The sequence below is a fragment of the Miniopterus natalensis genome, chromosome 1, assembly GCF_054644295.1.
Source record: "Miniopterus natalensis isolate mMinNat1 chromosome 1, mMinNat1.hap1, whole genome shotgun sequence".
Lineage (NCBI taxonomy): Eukaryota > Metazoa > Chordata > Mammalia > Chiroptera > Miniopteridae > Miniopterus > Miniopterus natalensis.
Window position 1 is genome coordinate 145,670,607 of NC_142081.1, and position 25,487 is coordinate 145,696,093.

At 33.9% G+C, this 25,487-nt stretch overlaps 1 protein-coding gene and 1 long non-coding RNA gene across 2 annotated transcripts in view; both read left to right on the forward strand.

Moving 5' to 3' along the window:
* The window catches only part of LOC107535669 (uncharacterized), a 54,449-nt gene extending 34,365 nt beyond the window's left edge, over window positions 1-20,084 (forward strand). The window contains exons 2-4 of the long non-coding RNA XR_015714379.1: window positions 52-125; window positions 16,930-16,962; window positions 20,041-20,084. This is a non-coding gene — a long non-coding RNA (uncharacterized LOC107535669). The remainder of the gene's footprint in view (window positions 1-51; window positions 126-16,929; window positions 16,963-20,040) is intronic.
* The window catches only part of LOC148094435 (uncharacterized), a 249,630-nt gene that overhangs the window by 35,647 nt on the left and 188,496 nt on the right, over window positions 1-25,487 (forward strand). The gene's annotated exons all lie outside the window — the stretch shown is intronic.

The following is a 25,487-nucleotide window of genomic DNA, read 5'->3' on the forward strand; positions in this document are numbered from 1 at the left end:
TCTAAGAATAATATCCATGTCACCAAAATTTTTACATTTGTTTTCTCTTAGGGCCTGCAACGTACAGTCCTGAGTTACAGAAATCTTGTCCATACCCTTATTTGTTAAAGCATCAAAGCATTGAGGTTTGTTGATGATATTTCTTTTTTATGCATAACATTAGAATAGTTTCCAGAAAGTACTTAAAATGTTTACATTAAAGCCTTTTCATATATTTTATTCATGTTAGTCACTAATCAAAATATTTTCACTAAGGAAGACTTTTTAAAAGACATATTCTGATATTTTTTAAAGAATTATTTAAGAAGTTAAAAAAATTTAACAATTTATAAGTATCTTCTACAGCAGTTATATATATATGTGTGTGTGTGTGTGTATATTTACATCCTTGCAACTTTATGTATTTTCTTGTTTATATACACAAATTGAAATTTCCAAGTGTTTATTGAAATCATGACTTTATTAGAAGGCTCAGAAGAAAGCCCTGTGTGTTCAGTAAAATCAAAGATCGATCTTTTATTTCTTTGAATAAATGTAGATGCTGTAGTTTATATTTATAATAAATAAAAGTCTCTTTTAGGCTGTAGGCCTTCTTATTATAAGGAAGTGTTTTAAATAAACCTCCAGGGTTTTAGAAATTGTGTTCACAATAGGCCTTAATTCTCGATTTAGGATGAAAGAACTTCCAATTCCCACCCTACCAACCATTGAGAGTGAAATATTTTATAGTGGCTGATAGCAATTAATTTGAGTTAATACTCAGTGCAAACCACAATGAATGTTCTTTTTGGGGGTAGTTAATGACACGTTTATTTTTATTGAATGTATATGTGTTTCTACTTACTGAAAATGTTAAAATCTAAATAATATTTTAGCATTGTCAAAAGCAGATTAATAATATAGTATCAGAAAAAAAGAAAAGAAAATGAATAATGAAAGAGTTGCTATTTTACTTGTTGGCTGTTGATTCCCTCCAAAACCACTGCTAATGCTACTAAGAAAAGCTAATTTTATTAGACTTAGTTCAGAAAGAAAGAATCTGCTAGGCAGTCTTAGTAGTGTTTCAGAAGGTAGAAGGCAAGGGAGGATATTTATAATGTTTTAGGACTTGGACTGTGTGTTGTAAGGTTAAGGCTTGAAAATGGGGAACTGGTTGGGATTTGGCAAAGTTTATGACATGTCTACGTTGGATTTCTGGGTATAGTAAGGAAGGGCCTTGAAGCAAGTATTGAACAGTAAGCTATTAGTCTTCATAAGTTAGGTCCTATAGCTTTTTATAGTCTGATCATATTAAATCTTTAGCTGAGTGCTCCCCCCTTCTTTTCTTTTAAAACTAATTTTAGTGGTGTCCACACAAATAAGTGCCAGTAAATCTAATGTTACCCCTTTCATTGTGATACATTTGTTGTAGAAGATGTACCCACTAGTCTTTCTAGTATTTAAAGATGTTCTTTTTTCCCCATTAAGATTTAAAAATTATACTTATACTTCCTCATAGTCATTTATTGTGGAAAGTTTTTTTTCCATGTCAATAGAAAACATTTATGGATTTAATAATGATGGTATTTATTAAGGTATTGCCTGAAATTTCAAACTAATATATCCTCTGTATAATGCACTGCAAGATATCTTTTCTGTTGAGAACTAAGTGTAACTTTCTTGGTCTTCCCAATACGATTTGTTTTCTTTAGTAATTGAAAACTTTTTTGAACAAATAATTTTTGTTTATAATTTTTCTTTTTTAAAGCAAAAGTACTTCTAACCTGATAGGCTTATAAATTACTATGTCCTTTTATTATAACTTGCTCTTATTTTTTAATTTGATACTTTCTTTATCAAGTTAATAAGATTAAGTTGGTGAATCTTAAGAACATGTTTGCTTTAAACATTTTACTTTTTTTTTTTTTTTTAAACTGGGAAAGGTGACTAGAAATTTGTAACATTGTTTTAAGACTGAAGTATTGTTTTCTATTTGCAAAGTACTTAAATGGTTATGACCTCTGTCCTCAAGATGGTTATAGGTTCTTTAGTGTTTCATGTTGGATTCCAAATTATCCAGTGCTGGTGGTCTTTACAGTTATAATGACTCTAGCTCTTTTAAGTTACACACCCACACTTGTGAAGTCTACTCACCATTTGCATTCTTTTATGAACTCTTGAGTTTCATAAATAGTATTAGTTTTCTTCTTTTTTAAATCAGTGTTGTCATTGGAACATAATTTTACTTTGCCCATTATATTTTATATTACATTATATATTATAAGCTAATCTGTTTGCCTTTTTTGCCTCTTCTAGTTGTTGATATTTATTGGTTGAGTATCATGAACCCTTTTAAATATCTAATAAAAGGTAGGGGCCCTTTAATTTGTGGGAAAATGCATGTATGCTTATAACAAAAACTGTGCATATAATTTTAGATGGTTTATTAGTCCACAAAAGCTCACTTATGGTTCTAGTTAAGAACTCTAGATAGTGAATTCTGAGCTGCATGAGGGCAAGGACTCATTTAATTTTACACAATTACGGTTTCAACCACAGAATCTAGCATATAGTAGTATATCAATGTTTATTGTAGACAGTAACAAAATGAATATTTCTAGGATTTCCAACATCAACATAGGATTACATCACTAATCTTTATCTAGAAATAAAGATTTACTCATGGACCTAGTTCTCAGTGAGAAGAATATGTATATGTTCTTTTAAAAGACCCATGGGCTTTATTGACTGAAACACATTCTCTTGTTGAGTAAGCCTCTGACCAAAAGCATGCATTTTTAAGCATTAGATAAGCCTCCACATATTTTTAGAATTTAAAGTGGATGATTATTATAATGTTTAAGTTAGGTAAAGAAAACTTGAATAAATATAACTTTAAAAAATTCTTTATTTAAATATTACAGAAAAATTTAAATACACTTCTCTTTAATAAAGCAAATTCTATTTAAATTGAAATTTTATAATACAAGCTTATATTTTAATATATTTTTATACTTTATTGAGATATAATTTATATGTAACATTGTATAAGTTTAAGGCGTACAACATGATGGTTTTCGGCACATATAAATTGTGGTATGCTTTCCTGTGGGGTGAAAGCTGATGAGATCTGCAGAGGGAGAATGGGTGGCTGTGATGGACATTGGCTTCATCAGTGGTGAAGTTTGCTGAGATTGTCTGCAGGGCAGGTCTTTGTGAACTGCAGTTGCTCCTGCTGCATGTCTCCTGATAATAGCCTCTGATTTTCTTCCTTGTTTTTAGCCAGCTCTATACATTGCAGCTTTGCCAGCCTGGGTGGGGTAAAAACCAAACTTTCCGGGGTGCTCTGAGAGGCTGGAGAAGGTGGTCTCTCACTCCACTCTTCCTTTTGTGGCAAGCGGAACTCTTTCTAGCTGGAAAGTTCCTTCTTGGCACCGAACAATGCCACTTGGGGGATAGGATTATGCAGGCAGAATTACTGTCTTTTGTCTCTTCTTGTGGAATTATCCTCAGTTTTTTTGTTCCACTGTGTTGCTAAAGCTTCCTAAGGCGACTCTAGAGGTCTCCCAGAGCTGTTTTTGTTCATGGATCACTGTCAAATCACTGGTGTTTGTTGTGGGACAGGGAAGCTGGTTTCTCCCACTTTACTATTTTTTTCTCTCCAAAATATCAGCAGTTTTTTTCTTTCAGCACTTCAAATATATTATTCCACTCCCTTCTGGCCTTCAAGGTTTCTGATGAAAAATCCACTGATAGTTTTATAAGGTTCCCTTGTACATGACAAGTCACTTTTCTCTTGCTGCTTTCAGAATTCTCTTTTTGTGTCTGACTTTTGACAATTTGATTATAACGTGTCTTGGTGAGTATTTTTTAAATTCATCTTTTTGAGGATCTTTTGGTCTTCCTGAATCTGATTTCCATTTCCTTCTCCAGATTTGGGGCATTTTTGGACATTAATTTTTTGAATAACTTCTCTGCTCCTCTCTCTCTCTCTTCTTCTGGAACTCCCATAATGCCTGTTTGGTTCAGTTGAAAGTGTCTCATAAGTCTCATTAGCTTTCTTCACTCTTTTTAAAAATTCTTTTTCTTTTTCTGCTCCTCTGACTAAATAATTTCCAACGACCAAGCTTTGAGTTTATATTCCTGCCTTCTGCTTGATCTAGTCTAATATTGAGATGCTCTAGTGAATTTTTTGGTTCAATTGTTAAATTCTTTAGCTGACTGATTTCTGTTTGGTTCTTTTTATATATTTTTTAACTCTTTGTTGAAATTCTCTCTTTGTTCATTTATTATTCACCTGACATTGGTAAATGTAAACATCTTTATAATGATTATTTTGAGTACTTTGCTATGCAGATTGTATATCTTCACTTCTTTAGGGTCAGTTTCTGGAGATTTATTTATTTATTTGCTTGGAACATATTTCTTTATTTCTTCATTTTCCTTGACTTTCTGAGTGGGTGTCTGCACATTAAACAAACAGCCACTTCTCCAGGCCTTCACAACTGGCCTTGTGCAGGAGAAGGCCCTCACCAGTTCTGGAGACTTCTCTCAAACCTTAGTGCTACTTCAACCCACTTTTTTTTGTTCTTAGAGCATCCAGGCATCTAGAGTATGCTGGATCCTATCAGTGATCAAAAAAAGCGAGACAGATGCCCATAACTTGGGCGGCCCCCAGAGAAGTTTAATCAGTAGAAGCTGTTTACTTCTTTCCCTCCTCAGGGACAAGTTGGGGTCTGAGGTTTTTAGCCAGTTCACTCTGCACTAAGCTGGGTTCAAGGGCTCTGGCAATTGCTCCTGTGCATCTTTTTTCTCTCTAGCTCCCATTCAGCTAGAGTATGCCAGGTCTCATCAGTACTCCAAAGCAGGCAGGACAGAAACCATTTTTTGGGTTACCTTCCAGAAAAGTCAGAGCATTAGATGTGGTACCTCTCACCCCTTTCTCAGAGAGAAGGTGGGAGCTAGGATCCATTACCTGCTCATTTTGCACTGAGTTAGGGGAGGAGCTGTGGCATATTAGTCTAACACCTTAGTTCTGACACATAGTCCCCATGGGACTAGCTTATGAAAGGACCCTTTGGGCTCTCTGAGACAGGCGAGAGGGAAGCCAATCTCTCTGGTAGCACACAGAAAAAAAAGCTGAGGCTCTAAAACTCTTGCCCTCCTCAGGGAGTGGGGGTTTTCCTCCTGTGTGGCCCTGTGTTTTGGGTGGGGATATGGCAAGAAGCTTGCTCCACTGTTCCTATCAGTTCTGATATGGCTTGTTTCACATTTGCTGGGGCTGCAGGAACCTCTCAGCTAGTTTCTGAATTTCTCACAGAGGGCATTGGTCTTTGAGTTGCTGTTGAGTTGGTGTGTCTGAGGGAGAAAGGAAAGCCAAGGGCTTCCCATTTTCCCGCCTTCCACCTGTTCACATCGCTCTTCTCTCTTAACCGGACACCTAGGCTTTTCCCCAAATACCTCACAAAAATGGCTCACCAATGACTTTGGTAAATTTATTGCTAAGTCCTGTGATGAATCCCGTGATTAATCTCATCTCATTGGTCCTAACAGCAGCATTTAAAACAATGGATTCTTTCTTCCTGGAAACATTTTCCCTGCCCCCAACTGGGCTTTCCAGACGACCATTCTCTCTGGCTATCCTACTACCCCACTGGCTACTCCTTCTCAGTCCAGTGTGTTTGCCTTTCTTCTCCTGAGTTGTAAATGTAGGAGCATCATTTTTAGACATGTTCTCTGGCATTACATTGGTGATATAATCCAATCCTCATTATTTTAAATACTGATAACCCTCTACATCTAAATACTAACAATTCTCAAAGTTTATATTTCTAGTCTAGAAGACTCTCCTGAATTCCAGACATATCTATGAACTTCCTAGTCATTTTTTCCCCTTGGATGGTACATCCCAAACCTGTTCTATTCTTTAGTCTTACTTCCACAGTCTTGGGGGCACCACCTTAATTGCTCAGGCCAGAAACCTCAGAGTGTTATTTATTTTTTCTCTTTCTTTCACAATCCATAGCCCATCCACAGGGATATCTTCTTAGATCTCCCTATCAGATGTGTCAATAATGTGATTACTGCTACCACTGTGGATCCTCCTATCATAACATCTGACCTTAGTTAATAGAAGAACTTCTACCTTTGAAATACTGTCAGAATCTGACCGTTTCTCACCATTGCATTATCATCATTCTTTTTCAAGCCTCAGTCTCTCTCTTGGATTATTTTAATCACTTTCTATTTATTCTTGCTGCTTCTATGCTACTTCAGTCTATTTTTATCACAGCAGCTAGAATAAACTAGTTAAAACTATCACTACTTTGCTAAAAAAAAAAAATCTATTGGTCTCATTTTTCTTAAAATAAACATAAAGTCATAACAGTCTACTAGGCCCCATACAATACCCTCTAACCAATTCTTTCTTCTCTGAACTTGTTTTCTTCCACATAGCCTCTATTTTACTTAATTGAGCCACACTGGTCTCTGTGCAAGCTTGCTTGACACATTTCTACCTCAAAGATGCTGTCTTGGTTGTTCCTATTGCCTTGAATACTTATCTCCCAATACCTGCTCCCTTGTTCCTATATCTTCTGCAAGTTCTTCAGGGAGCATTTTTAAAAATTCTTTTTCTTACTGATTTCCAGTTCTTAGAACAGTACCTAGCAATAGCAGGGACTCAATAAATGTTTGATTTTTAAAAAATGGATTTTAACTTTTTTTCCATGCCATGTTACTAGTTAGATATTTTATAGACTTAATTCTGTTCTTAAGACTTTGTTTTTTAGAACAGTTTTAGATTTACAACAAAATTGTAAGGGAAGTACAGAGATTTTCCATACACCCCTAGCCCCCAAATATGCATAGTTTCCCCTGTTATCCACTTCACTCACTAGAATGGTCCTTTTTCCCCCCAAACATGGATGAACCTACATTGACACATCATAACTACCCAAAGTCCATAGTTTACCTTGAGGGTTCATTCTAAGCCTTGTACATTCTATGGGTTTGGACAAATGTATAATGATGTATATCCATCGTTATAATATCATACAGAATATTTTCACTGCCCTAAAAATTCTCTATTCTCTACTCTGCTTCTTGATCTCCCTGCCTAATGACAACCATGGATCCTTTTATTGTCTCCACAGTTTTTCCTTTTCCAGAATGTCATAAAATTGGAATCATACAGCCTTTTCAGATTTGCTTCTTTCACTTAGTAATATACATTTAAGGTTCTACTCTTGCTTTTTAGAGTTTAGTGTTATTTTGGTTATTAATAATTGAAAGAATAGCTTTTCTGGATTTCTCAAAAAAACTATAAACACATTGGAAGGGAGGTTTAGAGATCTACCATTTAAATTTCATAATCAGAAATTCAACTAGGGGATATAAAATTTGAAGAGAGATAAAAACTCCAAATTATCTTTTATTTCTTTGATTTTGTTCATTATTACTAGACAAAATATATATTAAATATCAATTGTTAGTCTCAGATGAGCTCCAGTCAGCTTAATATTAGTATATTTTTGTCTCAGATTCTGACAAATCAGGCTTTTATGAGCATCAGAAGTTTCTGAAGTTTTGGGAGAACTTTGTAAATAATACAGAAGAAAGTTGAGAAGACTGCTTTAGGATCTGCTCTTCAGATTTTGTTTGAATATAGAAAATTGCTTACACATAATCTTTACAGTAAGTAAAATAGTATAAGGTGATATAAGATCAAAGGTATTGAAAACAAATTTTGCATGGCATTAGAGTGTCTCTATTGTCCCCAAAGGGCCACTTACAAGAGATAAAGGGATGCCAAGTGTATAAATGTGTAGAGCTCCATTATCTGCTTCCACTGGAGTAGCTTATTGGGAAAATTTCCTGACGTGTAATGTAATTGACTTCTAAAGGGGGATGGGGCTGTGAGCAAAGAAAGAAGCTGACAACTCCAGCAGAATTAAACAAAAAGTTTATTAAGGGAACTTAAGGACAGAAAGAGTCTTGGGTGGCAGCAAGACTGTCCACCTCCGCACCTGAAAAGGGTAGGGCCTTGATATATATAGGCCCCAGAGAACTCAGATGACTTGTAGCCAGATGGCATGTGCTTGTAAAGATTTGTATATTCCAAAGCAGTCAACAACGTAATAGCCTATTATCTATGTAAGAATTTTTTTTCAGGTGATATAGGCCCACTCCTCCTAGGGTGAACTGATGGTAACTGAGAGCAACTTACTTCTTAAGATATTAAGATAGCATCAGTCACCTCAAACACCAGAAACTATTTTGCCTGACATGGCTCCATTTTCAATGCTTTAATATATTATGCATTTGCATAAAATTACATTAGAGAAAGAGTTTCACTGCTTCAAGTTAAAAAGGAAAATATAAGAGAAAATAATATAAATCTCACTTCAATTGTTTAATAATTCAAAGGTTAAAAATCTACTGCAAATGTAGTACAAAAAAGCATTTATTGCAATACTTGACAAGTAGTTGGATTCATAAATTGTAGCTATTGTTACTATTACTTTTATTCTTAGTTATATTCATTTATTTTTCATTCATAAATATTAACCAAGTCTGGTCTAGGCTCTGAGAATCCAAAAATAAAAAAATCTGTTCTCTAATATGTAACAAACTAGTGAAAATATATAAATATTTTTACTTATAATAAAATAATTATTGTATTGGGACTAATGAAAAGTACTAAGATATGTGGGGTAAGAAATTTCTAAATCAATCAAATGTAGTCAAGAAGTCTTCAGAAAGCATTTTATATGAAATATGAGATTAATGAGAGTTTTCTATTTGGACAAGCCAAAGAAGAGTATGTTCTAGGTAAAAGGAACAATATATGCCCAAACTCAGAGAGACACTATAATAAAATATCCTTGGGCAAGCTTTTATTAAGTCATCATTGATAAAATATAAAATGGATGGTATGACATGAGACATGTAGACAATATTAGATCACAAAGTATATTAAACAATATGCAGAGTTTTTGTTTTTTCTTCTTAACTGTAGGTAAATATTTCTGGGTAGAGTTGTACTGTTACATATAAATAAAAATTAAGTAAATTTCAGATCTTAATTTTTAATATTTAAAAATGTTATTTTCTCTTTTTTCATAAATTGCTAATAAAGAATGATAAGGTTGATTTATAGTTTTTTTTTGGATGAAGGTTGGTTTCTAAGTTCATTTTCAAATGCTGACATTATCTTTGTAGAAAATAATTTGTTTGTACCTATAAAATATATTTATTTTAAAGTGTACCTTAAACTTCTGCTTTTAAAAACTTAATTTTATACCTTAGCTTTAAAGTTTGTGGGATAGTAATTCATATCCTTTGGAAATGTGATTTAAACTTTTCTCTTAGAAATCAGTTTTGCACTTCAATTGTAAAGGTCATGGCACATTACTTAAAACCCCAAAGTGATTGCTTAAAAGCTACCTGTCATTTGCCATTCCATAAAAAGGTCTCTGACTCTCCATGGACTACAACCTTAGTTTAATTTTCCCCCTTCCTTCTGCTTATAGAGCTCTTGATATTCCTCTGAACTTCCTCACTTACTAAGATTTGGAAGACGGTTAAGGTCTGTTCTGGAAAATCTGTTTCCAGCCTATTGTATTAGCTCTTGAGATGTCTGTCAAAGGTCTGATCTGCTCTACGATGTGTTGAGAGGATTCTAGGGTAATAGTGTTACTAGTTTTATATTGGAATAGAGATGAAACTCTGAACCTTAAGGACTAGTTTCAACTGAGAAAGATTGTCCTAGTAATTATATATTATGAATCATTTTCATGGTGTCCATAAACCCTTTAAAAGAATCAAAATATTGTTTGCTCATATATTTGTGTATTTTTCTGTAGATAATTTTCATAATACACTCATAGAGAATTGTAACCAACCCCCACAAATAAACTTTAAGAATTACTGCTTTTTACCAAAAGAATAACTTTAGCTACTAATAATTTAGAGAAAGAGAAGAAAATTACAGTTCCTATCTTACATGAGGCAGTGCTGTCAAGAAAAAAACCTAAGCTCTGCCCCTGCTAATTGTTATAACTGCAAACATCTTTAGGTACTCAGACATTGCTTTCCTTTGTATGTATAGTTGATTTAACACAGAACTTATTTATGGAATTACCTGTCTAAACTATTTTTTAAATTGGGATAGTCATAGGTGATATTTTACATAGACAAGAAGTCATAACTTGAATGTAGCAGTATCAAAGATGGCTAGAGTAGAAAGGAACCAGGGTCATATCTACTTAACCTATTTTTAATTTAAAATAGTGTTATTTTAATGGGTCATATTGATAAATATTAATTTTTTGTGTTTCAGTATGCTAAAAACTTATCTAGGCCATCACTATTTTTATTACCCAAAAGTACTTTTGCCCTAAACATAATTTGAGTTTGAGCTATAAAGGCATGAAAAAAAATCTTACCCAAATGAAAATTATGTGTTTTTCTACTCTGTTCTGATTGCAGAAGTTTCATCATTTGCTCAAAGTAGTATTTCAACATTAACTTTTTGATAAATAACCATGTTTTTAACCAAAGAAAAGAGGTTTTTATAAACAATTTACCAAATTCTTATCTCTGGTTATTAGAATAACTCATATTTTTATTTTTATATTCTTCTAAAATATAAACTTTGGTTCACCAGGCCATAGCCTCTGGTTTATAAGTTGAGGTTTGTGAATTAGAATCAGTAGAGGAGAATCAGTAATAATAAAGGTAATAAGGAAAATAGGCTTTGCTTTGAATTCCCAGCAGTAAAATTATTAGAAATATCAACTATGTATTTTCTCCTAGAAGAAAGTCAGAGATTGTTCTCGTTGACAGTCAAAAAATTATTTAATGACAAATGCCAAAATGTACTCCCTCTGGCCTTTCTTTCTCCTGATGCCACCTGGTTCCAAGGAGGATGCCTCTCAGTGTTCAGTGTGATCCTTCCCTTAGCCTTTACTGCGCCGACACATTCTGACTGGATGTAGGCACTTAGTGCAGTAATGTTTCGTCTTCACTGATGCTGTCATTGATGTTGACCTAGTCATTCCTGAGGCAACTGATCCTGACTTTTTATGTTCATGATCAGTAGTTCTGCTCTAGAAGGAGAGAGGATATAGCTACAGAATATAATCTTTCATTCAATTTTTTTAGAGGCCCAGTTATGCTATTTTCCTTGATCTTTCTTTTTCCCCTCAGCACCTTTCTTTGTTTAGCTCTAGAAAATTTGGAAGAGAGAAAGATTAATGGGATCATATAAATGAATAGCCACATGTATAAATAAATGCCACAAACGTTGCTTAAACAAGCGAGGGCACCCTAAACTCTCTCTTCAGAGTGAGCTCTCCGCTCGCCAGGTATTTTATGGAGAGAGATTAAATGATTGGTTTCCTCAACATTGGTTAAAAATGTTAGACCTTGGAGAAGACCATCCATATTAGTTCGTATAATCTTTACACATCAAAATTGGTCCTTTTTTTATGTAAATAGGACTACCACTCTTGGTGGTCTTAGATTAGTCCTGACTTGCCCAAATGGAGTCATCTTTTTGGCCTGAGGACTAGAATAGACCGACCACTTTCTGTATTTTTTCTCTATCAGTGGTGTTAAAAACTTTGTAATATAGTCCATTTTATGTCCTGAAATATATTAATTTCTTCATAATTGACTCTTATATGGTAGGTCAAGCCTAATTATCATGAGCCTGAAATATATTCTGAGTAACTGTTGTCAGTAAAATGTAAAAAAAATCAATTATTCTAATTTAGAGGGAAAAAGGCGATGCTCTTATTCACTCTGTAAAAGTGGTGTGACTTTTGTTTTCCCAGTTATGGTAAACTATCAAATACACTGTCTACCCACTTTCCTATTTGAAAGTTACTAATTGTTTTTATATATAAAATAACAAATATCGAAACCACCATCAATTATTGCAATGTTTTCCCCTTGCAATAATAAACGTTTACATTTGAGAGAGAGGAGGGGAGAGAAATAAATCTCCTAAATGTTCTTTTTCATATGTAAACAGCAGTGTTAAATAGGATGTTTTCCTATGTGTGACACATACTGCTTTATATTTTATCAAAATATTTATCAGTTTCTCAATAGTAAAGATGGGAATATAGCTTTTTATGAATACAAAGAATTTCATGTCATTTATTTAAAATTCTCAGAAGCTTTGCTCTCAGTCTTCTATTACTTCCTTTGAGGTGGCCAAAATGCTGATGAGAAAAGTAAAACCAGTATCAGACAGCATACTCAGTTGTGTGTGAAAGCTATTTATTTAGTTTCTGTTGAGAGTAAAGTATAGAGCTCAGTGTTACATGAATAAGCAGCCAGGCTTCAAAGCTGTGTTTTATTTCTGTAGTAGAAATAGATGGATTGATAAGCTTGATGATTTATTTCTTATCAATCTCTAAATGTCACACACACATGCACACACACACACATACACACACACACACATGCACACCCCTTTCTGATCTCTGTCCAGAATGAAAGATCTTAAATTACTTTTTGTGCACTATAATAGCTAATGATTATTTGTTGAATTAGTAAGTGTGATGCCAGTTTATTCTGTAATATTAAATCCTTATTTTCTGCACTATTCATAAAATATTACTCTCTTCATTTGTGTATATTCAGTCATTTTAGTTGACTGCTGAAACATCAGAGACATATATGGCCTTCATCCTTAAATAATCTGATATCTCTTAGCTATAAATAAGACCTTATATTGTCTTATGAAAAACATTGGCATCATTGTAATTTTCAAGAGAAACTGAATTGTTTTATTTTTATTAGAAATCTAGCATTTTTCTCTTTATACATTTATTTTCTTAATGTGCCCTTACCTTAATAAACTTATTTTTACTATCTTTATGAATATTTATAATTCTAATGATATTTTATATAATCTACTTAATAACTGGGTACAAATAGCAGATAGACAAGCAGATTTTCAAAATACTTAATTTCAATATTTTGGCTAAACTAACTTTTAGAAATTTATTAGAGATTTTCCTCATTTGGTGTTAAATGAATATTTGCTCAAATTATATCCTAATATTTCAAAAGGTTACAAGTTAAACCCAGTAGTAGTAGATTGCTAACTTGAACAACTTAATGGTTATGTGCATATCATATGAAGATTGCAAGATCATAAAATTTGGGGCTAATTTAATTCTTTAATATGCTCTCTAAATTTATTCTTTTATTAAACAAATATAGCACAGAAACAATTAAGCTTGGTATTCTGTAGAATTTATGAGAAGATAAACTTCTAGGTGTTCACAGCTGAATTGGGGGATTAAAAATACAGTGTATAATTAAAAAGATAGTGGTTTAGTAAAAAGTAATTTCAGAACATATACCAATTTTTTTTATTTACCTGTGATATACATGTTATACTATATTCAAAAGATCCCTTATTAATTTGACTTTGTCACTACTAATTTTTTTAAGAGGCAGACTCATCCCCAAATCCTTCTCACTCTCCTCATAAACAGGTGGAAGAAAAAGGCTGAGAATCTTAAGGTTCTGTGCACATACTTTCATTTTTACTCTTTTTTTCTGGACTTAAGTTAGAAAGCATATTAAAATGTTAAGTATGTAATTTAAGGAAAAATAAAAATTTCCATTTGGAAAATTAGTTATATAAAATAATTTTAGAGGAAAAGTAAATATCAGTTTATAAAGCTAGGTGCAATGTATTTACCACTCTGATATATTTCATCTAATGGGGAAAAAACAATCTTAGCTAACTGAAAAATTATTTCCTATCATGACTTAAAATCATTGAAGAAATAAAAATATTTGCTAACCAGTGAATTTAGCATCAAAACTAAAAGGGGGAGGAGTTGTACAAAAAAAGGAGAGGGGAGTAAGTGAATAAATACTTTCTGCATCTTGAGACTACCAGCCTTCTCCCAGCTTACTTCTAGAAGGTTGGCATCCAGGTTTCTAACTTTTAGGCAGGAAATTGGAAAATTATTTTCTTGAATAACAGGTTAATACTAAAGAAGCAGCAAAAACAAAACCAAATTAAAGGTACTGACATCAAGGTTTGGCTAAGGAAATAGCTGAACCACATCATCCTGGACACAAGTTCACAAGTTAGGTTGACAGGCCCCAGCTATACCCAGAGAACTTCTAATCAACTTTCAGTGTCCTAAGGGTGGGTCCGAATATGAATGGAAAACAGATCGGAGCCTGATGCCTTTGATATGATAAAGGCAAGGAAGAAAGGAAAGAAGGAAGGAAGAGAGGGAGGGAGGGGAGTGAGAGGGAAGGAAAGGGAAAGGAAGGGAAAGGAAAGAAAAATACCATCTTTGAGGAAGCACAGATCTCGTAAGGAGAAGAAAACCTTAAATTATCTAACAGGAATGATTTTCAGACAAGGCCCTACATCCATGACATGGGAGCACCCCATGGACTTTTATTTTGTCATCAGCACCTGTGAGGACTGTTACCTGAAATAAATGACACTCGTGTTCTTCCATTCTTTCCCCCAAACAGTTTGATCTCTGGCTTCATAAACAATTCAGGTTGAAACATACTAAATTACAAATTCTGTAGGTCAGCGGTGATTAAATATTGGCAATTTCATATTGTTTGACCTGATACTATTCTTCATTGTGTATGTTATATACTGTCAGCCAGACTATTCTCCTTGCTTTAAAAAATATATGGATTTTATTATTTTAGAGCAGGTTTAGGTTTACAGAAAAATTGCACTGTAACTACAGAGTACTTACCGATTTTTTTTTCTCATGGATCATGCTGTTGGTGTATCTAAAATCATTGCCAAATGCATGATCACCTAGCTTTTACTCTTTTATTATCTCTTAGAAGTTGTATAGTTTTTTGTTTTTTACATTAATGTCTGTTATCCATTTCAAGTTAATATTTAGAAAAGATATATGGCCTTTGTCTAGATTGCTTTTGTTTTTTGTATGTGGATGTCTACTTGTTTCAGAATCATTTGTTGAAAAGACTAACCTTTTTCCATTGCATTGTCTTTGCTCCTTTGCCAAAGATCAGTAGTTTCTATTTGTGGGTCAATTTTGGTGCTCTCTGTTCTTCTGTTCCATTGATCTGTTATTTTGCCAATATCACGTTTTCTTGATCACTATCATTATAGTCTTTTTTTGATACACTTACAATATTTATTTTTTATTTTTAAGAAGGGATCAAGGGTTTGCATTATTTAAAAAAATACAGCTATTCTTCCTTGGCTGGTGTTGCTCAGTGGTTGGAGCATCGGCTCTTGGACCAAAGGGTCATGGGTGCCATTCCCAGTCAAGGGCACATACCTGGGTTGCTGGTTCATCCCCAGCCAGGCCGGGGAGCATGACCAATGGATGTGTCTCTCTCACATCAATGTTTCCCTTTCCCTCCTCCCTCCCTTCCACTCTCTAAAAATCAATGGAAAAAGTATCCTCGAGTGAGGAATAACCAAAAAAAAAAAAAAAATACTAGTCAGAAAATAGCATTTAATTCAACATACAGTGGTTCCTCACCTCATTCCTTTTTTTTCTTTCAATTTTATTTTGTATTTCTTTCAGGTGTACAGCTTAGTGGTTATACAATCATACACTTTACGTAGTGTTCCCTTAGATATTTCCAGTACCCCAACTGACACCATGCATAGTCATCACAATATTATTGATTATATTCCCTATGCTTTGCTGACATCTCTGTGACTATTTTGTAACTACCAATTTGTGCTTCTTAATTCCTTCACATCTTTCACCTAGTCCCCCAGGCCCCCTCCCCTCTGCCAAGCACCATTTCACTCTCCAAGTCTATGAGTCTGTTTCAATTTTGTTTGTTCTTTTATTTTGTTCTTTAGATTCCACATATAAGTGAAATCATATGGTATTTGTCTTTCTCTGACTTATTTATTTCACTGAGCATAATCTAGGTCCATCCATGATAAGATTTCATTCTTTTTTAATAGCCAAGTAGTATTTTATCGTATACATGTACCACCACTTTTTTATTCACTCGTCTATTGATGGGCACTTGGGCTGCTTCCATAGCTTGGCTATCATAAAAATGCTGCAGTGAACCTAGGGGTGCATATATTCTTTTGAATTTGTATTTTGGGTTTCTTCAGGTAAATCCCCAGTGGTGGAATCACTGGGCCATAAGGCAGATCCATTTTTAATTTGAAAAACTCCATATTGTTTTTCATAGTGGCTGCACCAATCTGTATTCCCACCAACAGTGCACGAGAGTTTCCTTTTCTCCACAGCCTCACCAGCACTTGTCATTGAATTTACTGGTGGTACCATTCTGAGAGCTGTGAGGTGATATCTCATCGTGGTTTAATTTGCATCTCTTTGACAATTATAGTTAGTCTTAAAGTCTGGTAGTGTTGGTCTCTGACTTTGTTCTTCTGTATTCTAGAGGCTACTCTGAGTCTTTTGCTCTTCCATATAAACTTTAGGATTAGTTTTCCAATATCCACAAAATAACTTTCTCAGATTTTGATTGCAAATACACTCAATCTATAGACCATTTTTGAAAAATTAACATTTTAATAATATTAAGTGCCTGTGTCCATTAACTTGGAATACTTCTTCATATATTTATTATCAGCTTTGATTTCTTTCATCAGAATTTTGTTTGTATAGATCTTGTACATTATTAGACTTACATCTAAGTAGTTCATTTTGGGGGGTAATTGTAAATAGCATTATGTTTTTAATTTTTAGTTCAGTTGTCCACTTCTTATATATAAGAAAGCAATAGGTTGTTAATTTAAATTTTGTATCTGCAACTTTGCTATATAATTACTTATTAGTTTCAGAAGATTTTTTTGTTGATTCTTTGGGATTTTTTACATCAATAATTATGTCTAACAAAGATAATTTTTATTTCCTTTATCCCAATCAATATTCTTTTACTTGCCTTTCTTTTTTATTGCATTAGCTATAACTTCCAGTACAACATTGAATAAGAGTGGTTAGTAGAAACATTCATCTCTTGTTCCTGATGTTAGGGAAAAAGTTTTGCTTTCTCTCCATTAAGTATGAAGTTAGCTGTAGATATTTTTGTAGGTGTTCTTTATCAAGTTGAGGAATTTCCTATTTATTTCTAGTATGCTGAGAGTTTTTATCATGAATGGATATTGGGTTTTGTCACATGTTTGTTTGTTTTTGCACTTATTAACATGAATATATGATTTTTCTTCTAAATGTAAACATGTTAATAATGAACATCATTGCAATCCCACTAGTGGCATTTTCCAGTGACAGAGTCCTCAGCTTTGGAGAGCTGCTATAGCAGGATCTACCTGATCCGCCAGGGTTGCTAATCGTAAATAAGCCTGAAATTTATTGATTTATAAGGCATGACTCTCTGGAAAATGTCACTTAATCTATGCAATTATAGGAGCATAAAGTAGAGATCTTTAATGACTGAATTGCTTCCTTTTGTATAAGTAGTTATGCATGGACCATTTAGAAACCACACGTGTTAAATCTGGGCCAGGACACAACCTAATGAGACACGGAAGGGGAACTGACAAAACTGTGTTGATAATTATGCTGTGCCTTGAGTAATAAAATCATTTGTCTCTGACCCAGAAATCTTATTGTATTTGCCAGAAGCATGAAATACTAACTGGCTAGCTTATTAGCTTGTAAATAGTGTAAAATGACAATATTTCTATACAACAGTTCGCTAGAGCTACTTACCTGCTGCCCCTTTCAATGAATTATGTTTTCTTCAGTGTTCTGTAGTCCCCTGTGGCTCACTGTCAGTTGCCTCTTTTTATGATTGAGTTTCTATTTTCTTATTGTAAAATTAAGAGTAGCAGTTAGCACAAGAATCCAAACTATGATTCCAGTATTCAAATATGAATTTCACTACATAAACCTGTCTGACTTTAGTCAACTTAGGTAAGGTTTCTTTGCCTCTGTTTACCCATCTAATGATGATGAGGACAGTAATGCTTTCTTTATGTTTGTGGTGAGAATTCACTCACGCAGTTGCTAAATTCTGCTAATTTAGTTCACTGAGTTAATATGCTTAACGTACTTAGAATTGTATTGACTATGTAGTAAGTCTTAGTTATTACTATTAAAAACCATGTTCCTATTAAAAATTTAAAAAGTAAAAAGAGTGATATTTGGGTAAAAAAATTGAGAATAGACTATTATTTGGGGAATTCTTCTGTATGTTTATGCAAAGTGTATCAGTATTGGAGAATTAGTTTAGGAATATTCCACATAGTTATAGGGAGCTGGAAATATTACATGGTTGTCTTTGTGATCTACTTTTTGTTATACTTTTAGGTTTTATGGAAGTTTGAATTAGAAATCTAAAATTTGGAAAAAATAGAAAGTAACAGAAACTTAGATATAATCTCAACAAGGAGAAAGGAGCATCTTGTAGAACATGCTAAGTTTTCACAGTATAAAAGAGAACTCCAAATATTATCAGAACATCTATTGGTAATTAAATGATATAAGAATAGTACTAATGCTCAACTTACTCAATTAAGATTTTAAAAACAGAAAAGCTAAATATGGTTGATAGTTTCTCATCAATAAAGGATGCTCAAGATATTTTCTGTCTGTCAGTTCATGGTTATGAAAGAGCTGGGTTAATCATTCACTTCTTGAGTTTGTAATCTTTACTCTCTTGGCCATATTCTTTTATAAATGATGCATGTTTCAAAGTTACAATTTTCTTTGGATGCCTGGTGGAGAGCTTACTGTGGCCTATATAATTTGTGAAATGTGGTAAAATCAACTTTCTGCATTTAACAGTAACCTATAGGAAAAACCCATGAGTAGACAGATATCTGTGTTATAAAGATATTGAGAATTTTATCTTGAACATTTTCTATAACATTGTATGAATAAGTGTTTTATTATTGGTGGTCATTTAGAACAATAGTATTTGATTTAAATGGCTCTAGACTCGGTTGTTTGATTCAAGTTAGAAAGTTGATAATATCAGTATAACCAACACTGTCTTCAAAGTGGTAACGGTGCTTCAGATCACTATGTGATCGTATTGTTACATCATAAAAGAAATTAAACAGAGATGTAAACAGAACAAATACATTAAATAATATTAGAAGAACTGCCACACCTAGAAATCTCTGAATATTTCTCATATAAGACTGTTTCAACACAGAGGCAGATTTTCTAATATGAACATGATAACTAGTAAAGGTCTCGCTTCTGATTTAATTTAAAAAAAAGGCATGCCTTTTTAAAGTACTGAATTGCTTATACAGTAAGTTCCAGTTCACTAGAAACATGCAGAAAGGATGTATATTATTATTTCCATAAAAATACAGAGTTTAAAAATTAAATACTAAACTTAGAATCCCAATTTGTGGAATATTCAGGAAACCTACTGACATAAGTCACAATTTAAGAAAACAAAATTTAATGTGCTTTGGGCAGCTAAAATGGTTATAAAATCAAGTTTCACTGATCTCCATCATAGCATATAATTTCTTGCATAAAAGTTATTTTTTTGCACTGGCTAGAACACTTCCTGAAACATTTTGATAAATTTCCTTTTCTTGTTTCTATATAAGACAGAAAATGAACCTATTCAATTAAAGGTCAGAGAGCCCCTGCTCAATTCAACATCCTACCCATTATCTAACTTATATTTTCTACTTAAGAATGACAGTTTTCTTAGACCTTTTCACTTCCATCAGCACTAATGGGTTTCTCTTTGAGCTTATATTTCTCCAGGAAATACAGTTGTAATAGTTACAGTGTTAGTGCAAATGCAGAGGCAAGTAGATAATAACCAGTTTGAGTTGAAATGCAGATGCCAACATCCTAACAATGGGTAATGCAAATATATACTTAAGCAAACTCACAAATCATAGATTTTTAAGAATCCTTACTTAATGGAAACTTTAAATTCATTAAAGCTAAATTCCTATTATAGTTGTGATTACAGTTACTTTTTATCTGTTAGCTAAGTGCAAGATGATCTTAGAGGTGGGGAAGGCATAAAGGGAAAAAAATATATACTAAATCTTGTTATTATTGTCTTTGTTGGTAGTATAGCCTGATGATTAAGAGTTCACCTTTTCCAGGAAGATACATAGGAGCTCTGCCGGCTCTTCCATCTTCTCCCCACTTCACTCCTTCAGAGAACTTGAGAACTGAGCCCCAGATTCTTCATCTTTAAAATAAGATTATAATAGGATCTATTTGACAGGATATTTTAAGGGTTATGAAAAAAGTATATATGCTGCCTGGCACAGAGTAAGTGTTAATTCCGTTATTTATGCTTAAAAAAATCATTTCTAGGCACCATATTTTAAAAAGATGTCTTTATATGTATAACCTAATCTGTTAATAAATATTTAATTTGAATTCTGTTGTACTTAAATAGAAATCATTTCAAAATGTTTGTGTGTTGACTTTCTTTCAAGTGGATCTTTCTTTAATTTCCCTTTCATGTTAGCAGAGAAATCTTTTTATTATTTTATTTATTTATTTTTAATTTATCTTTATTGTCAAGACTATTACAGATGTCCCCCCTTTTCTCCCATTGACCCCCTCTACCCCACTCCCGCTGAGAAATCTGTAATTAAGTGTACAGTAATTAATTAGCTCTGTATGTTCATTAATGGCATAATTTTATAGTGGTTCCAATTAGAAAATTTAAAAAGAGTTATTTACTCTAAGTATGAGTTCTAAATTATGTGTTCAATATGTATGATTAAAATGAACTGGATGACTTTGTTGAGATATATACTTCCTGCAATGCCTAGCATTTCCATTTACTATTTTTTGCTGCCAGTATATTTACACATACATCATAACATCCACAAAAAATTTTAAAGAAACTGTTATATAGTTTTTTTCCCCCCAAAGGACATTATATAATGGTATATATAAAATATTGATTTTTCATGATTCTTTAAGAAATTTTATACATACATTTAATGAGAACTAAAAGACCTCCTAATTTGAAAAAATGCTTATGTGAAGGGTGGAGTCAGTTGCATATAAAACTCAAAATAACTAGAAATGTCTCCCTTTCTCACAAAAGAGGTAGGCAGTTTAGGGCCTCCTGTAGAGGCTCTGTGAAGCTACCAGGAACCTGGGCTTCAACCAGCTCGCCACTTAGCAGCCCTGGCCCGCGGACCGCATCCTCCTGGTTTAAGCGTGCGAGTCCAGACATCACACCCAAGTGCCAGGTACCAGAGGGACGGGAAGGAAGGGTATCATCTCTCCTTTTGAAGTAAATACCCTCAAATTTGCCACCAAAATTTACATTGTGATCAGATAACAATTCCCTTTATGTATTAATATCCAGTATCTACAGATACATGGCCACCTCTGGATATCAGCGGCCCAGATGAAAACTGAGATATTAAAACCAATTAGCAGTCACTGCAACACTATCTTTTGAAACATACATGTAGGCACTCGAAGGTGTTAGGGACAACTATTGAGTCTGTTTTTGTAAACCACAGAAAATTGGTCAGGCTATTACAACTTAATCATCATTTGTTTTTTATTATTAAATTATTATAATAGCTATCATTGTTTCTGCATCATCTAAGAAAATGATAGTGTTATTAAAAAGTGGTAAATGCCATGTCAGACTACTCAATTGTTCAATACATCAAACCATTTCAGAATTACTTTAAAGCATTTTTAGTAAGCAGGTAACACTCTTTAGTTGCATAAACATTTTATGGTTTATGAGCAGATAGTGCCTAACTGTCTGTTAGGAGTATTGAGTTAGGACAATATTCATATTGAATAAAATGCTTCTATGATTGACTTTCAAGAAAACTTTTTTTTTTTAACCTCATACCTTTAATTTTTAAAAAACCAAAAGACTAGAAAGCTTTTGTTAAGGATTTAAATTGAAAAAGCTGTCTAATTCGTAAAGTTGTTCATATGAGTAATTAATTCTTTATTCAAAGTGGCACTGCAGGTTCTTGATTTTTAATGAAACTACTAAGATATGAGAGAAATCACAAGAAAATTTAAAAATGCAGGTTTTTGTATTTTCTGTTATAAGGAAAACAGGTCATTTGCCTTAGATTTAAAAACCTTGTGGCAGTGCAGCTAATGATTTAACTTTAATTAATTTGACAAGGCATAGAATTTTAGAACTTGTGGAAAACTGAAAATATACCCTTCATTTTGAGACACTAAGGTCTGGAGAGTCTAAGTGACTTGGCAAAGTCACATTAATGAGTTAGCGGTAGTGCAACCAGGACTGAAGTTTTATTGCCTTTCAATCTAGTGTATTCTGTCTCTTCTCCCTTCTACCCTCCTTCCCTCCCCCCTCTCTCCCTCCCACCCATCCTTCCTTTGTTTTCTATGTTTTACTAGTATTAGCATTAAAATATTTATATATCATACCAGGTTCAGGTGCAAAAAAAGAAATGAATTTGAGTTGGCAAAAATAGTTTAATACAGGGACTAAGGAGCTTATAGCGTTGGAAAAAAATGGTGGAGGGAAGTCTAAGCTGGGCTTCAGGAAATAATTTGCAGAGCACACGGTACAGTCCAGCAGGGAAGGAGGGGCTCCTGCCACACACTTCTCTCCGTATCCGTAAAACTAGTGACTGGCATCCGGAACACTGGTAGGGAAGCTGTACTTACTCCATAACTGCACTCAGCAGGCATAAAGCTATGGAATGGACCTTGGGATAGTGCCGTAGAAAACTCCATATATTAATTATGTCTGTCAGCAGAGCTAAGCACAAAATAATAGCCTCCGCTTCAATGTTCCTGCTATCTCACACGTGTGCATTAATTGTTGCGACCCAATTTACATCCAGAACCCCAACTGTGAAGAAGTCTGACAGATATTATCTTTAGTTTGTAGCCTCTTTAGTGTAGAGAAGGTGCCCCATAAGGGGTGCTTAGAAGGAAACTGGCTTCACATACTCAAACAAATGCACCTAAACATAGAGAGGAAACAGAGCAAAGGAGAAAGCACTGCTGCGGCTTCAGTGAGAGCCTCCTCTCATTCTTGGTGTGCGCAAGGAGATTCCGCTTCACAGCCGTGCAGGGCACCACACCCGGATGTGGGATACGGTGTTCCAAGGTCCATAGAGGCCCGACAAGATGTGAATCTCTTCTTCAATGGTAGGGAGTACAGAGGGGTTTGTTTGTTTGTTTTTTACTTTCCTTTGACTGTATCTGTTTAGTGGACTCCAGAGCTTTCATAAAGGTGGCAGCCTTGACTTTTCAACAAGTTGCTCCCAAGCTTGTCAACAGAGTTAATTCAAAGAGGTTGAGTGACTTTACCTTAAGTCATAACAGTTAGATAGGGGCAATGCTCAGTGTAAAACTAAAGATTTCTTCACTCTAATCGAATGCTTTCTGTTGTGCTGTTTCCTCTAAATGTATTATCATCACTAATATATCTAGGATTGTTGCATGTAACAACTTAAGTTTAAGATTTGAATCACAATTACTGGAAAATAAATGTTTTAAATATGAGAAAGAACGAATACCTGTGTTGGTTAATTTCTTCAAAATTGGCAATAATGTCATCAATAGCAACATGAGATTTGTAGTTTAAGGCAGTCTGTGTTAAAAGGACAGAATGAATCACTTGAAGTTAGGGAAAATTAAGTGTCTGCTCATTCCAGAGCTCAGGACATGTTTAAGGGATTGATTGCAGAGTTTTCATTATGCTTCTCTGTTTAAAGTATGAAAACTCAGTCTGGGCTCCAGAAAAGTGTATGTGGAACAAACATACCCAAGTAAAATATGACTGTTGCTTTAGCGGGTTGGACTGTTTTGACCAATTTACTGCTATATTCTGTCACCTTTTCAAAGTAACCAGCTAGAGTCCTACTTTCCCATTTTTCTGAGTGTTATGAATCACACTTTTTAGGTTTCCCCTTTCCTTCTCTTCCTCCTCTCTCTTCTCTTTCTTCATTATCATTAAATCTTAAAAAAAACACACACCACGCAAATATTTCATGAACCTCTGTTATGTGAATGACCTATTCCTATCTATAGCTTGGGAATTTGAAAAAGTGAAGTACTCTTGCTCTCAGAGAACTTCTGGTCTGGTGCAGGGGTGGGGAACATCCAGCCTGCAGACCGTAATCCTTTGGTCTGGCCCTGCCAAGGCAACCGCAGTTCCAGCCATCACATTAGGGGTGAGTTAATTAAATGTTTGACCAAATATAACAGGCTAATTTTTAAATCGATAATTTTGTATGGCCCACGAATGATGTTATAAATATCCAATGGCCCTTGGCAGAAAAATGGTTCCCCACCCCTGGAGAGGGACAAGACCTATCTTAGCAAAAGATGGGTACATTTTCTAAAAATGTTATGAATGATAAGCACCAGAGAAGACCAGAGAAAGAAGAGATCACCAGTGAGTGTCTAAGTCAATGAACAGAAACCTCAAAGAAGAACATTGACTTTAGACTTCAAGGATTTAATCAGGATACGTTAAAATATGCATAAATTGGGCCAATGTTATGTCATTATGGACATTTTGAGTAAATTTGTGATGAACTTACTTGACGTTTTAAATTTATGATGAACTAAATCATCTCAAGTAAATTTAAATTTAAAACACAGAATGAGAAATTTAATTTAGATGATGTAAACCAATTGCAAAAATATACACTTTAAAATATGTGTGTATATTACAAAATGCCAGAAATGTTTTACACACGGCAGTGAAGAGATAGGATGTGATAGAAACACCACATGTGTTTCTGCACTTTAATTTTTTTCACACTACTTAGCTATGGGACCCTATCAATGTGGAAAGAAAAACAATATAAATCCTCATATTCTTTAATTTAATCCTGGTAAAAAACATAACTGAAGCCAGAGGCTACAAGCCTCAGCTGACAGTTTAATGAAGACTCTTGAAACAATGGGAGAGTCTGGGTGCTTTAAGACAAGCCCTGAGCAAGTCATTACATATGTATAAACAAAGAAAAGATTAATGAATATTTACACATCATTACAAAAATATTTAAGTTAAATATATGTTTATTTTGATCTAGTTATCACAAATTTGCATTTTTCTTTTAATCTATTGGCTATGAAGGCCAAAGATCTTTCCAGCAATATTGAATCATTTATTTTTAAAGTCCCAAGGGCTGTTAACTTCTGTCTGTGAAACTATAAATATTCATTATAGAAGACCACATGTTAAAATGTTTGTTGTGAAATACCTGCCTGCCTTTTCATTTAAAGTTGTAAATTCTAAAATTCATTTTAAGTTGATTTTACCTACCACACTTGTAATATCAACTATGCAGTCGCTCATATTTTCCCCTATAACTTTCCTGTGTAAGTGGCTTGAGCTTGCTTGTTAGAGAGAATGGATCAGGGTGTTTTCCCTACAGGCTTACTTACAATAAACACTGTGACTGTAGTCCACTTATCTCTGGAAAGCATCACAGGTGGGTTTTTGTCAGACACTAACATGTACCTGGTGTCGGTTTTTGATCAGGTCCAGGTTCTGAAACTAATGCAAATATAGAGGTA